The sequence below is a fragment of the Notothenia coriiceps genome, unplaced genomic scaffold, assembly GCF_000735185.1.
Source record: "Notothenia coriiceps isolate Sejong01 unplaced genomic scaffold, NC01 NC01_scaffold00011613, whole genome shotgun sequence".
Lineage (NCBI taxonomy): Eukaryota > Metazoa > Chordata > Actinopteri > Perciformes > Nototheniidae > Notothenia > Notothenia coriiceps.
In genome coordinates, this window is record NW_011344314.1 from 80,443 (window position 1) to 81,236 (window position 794).

A 794-nucleotide genomic window follows, 5' to 3' on the forward strand; every position below is an offset into this window, starting at 1 on the left:
TCTCCTCTCTCATGTTAGTGCTGAAGAAGTCACTTCTGTTTTCTTGTTTGTGTGCGAGGAAAAGCGAAAAAAGAGGGAAAGAGGTAAAAAGAGAGATGGCCCGAGGGCATCGCTAGACCCTGCTGAGGAATGATAACTGAACTCTGCAGAATTAAGACGAGATCTCACACACACACTTTCACACATACGCAGTGCTGCTCGGTCTTCAAAGACAGCCAGCACCAGTCTGCATGCAGCCCCCCGTTGGCCAGATAAAACCCAGACAAAGAGAGTAGGGAGGGGAGCAAGAGAGGAGAACAAATCGACTGCTTCTTCCCTTTTCCTCCCGTCTGTTTCTGGCACTGACAGAGAGACATGGCAGCCCAGCAGGCCGCTGTATCTCCATGGGTGTCACTTCATTTCCATGTCTTTCACCGGCCGTCCAGAGAGACACAGACTGTATTAACCCATAACCCCCAACACTGACAGTTACACGCTTCAGCTTGCTCTCGCACCTTCATAATGACCAAATACATTCTCTTCCTTATAGTATATAAAAAAGAAGATTTAAAAATAAGAGAATTCTGCTTTAAAAAGGCACAAATACTCTTAGAAGTGTATTTACAACATCATTTTTAGTCAGTTTCCTGGTTTAAAGCAGTTAAAATGTGTTTTACGAATACCGAATCATAGACTTTGCATGATACAATAAAGAGCATTTATCTTCAGAATGAAGGCTACATTTCAGAATGATTTTTGGAAATTCATCATTTCCCCCACTTCTTCCCTCCCCCCCCCCCCTCCCCCCCCCCCCC

General features: G+C 45.0%; 1 protein-coding gene across 2 annotated transcripts in view; it reads right to left on the minus strand.

The window, feature by feature from the left end:
• The window catches only part of ppp2r2ba (protein phosphatase 2, regulatory subunit B, beta a), a 19,124-nt gene that overhangs the window by 5,675 nt on the left and 12,655 nt on the right, over nucleotides 1-794 (minus strand). The gene's annotated exons all lie outside the window — the stretch shown is intronic.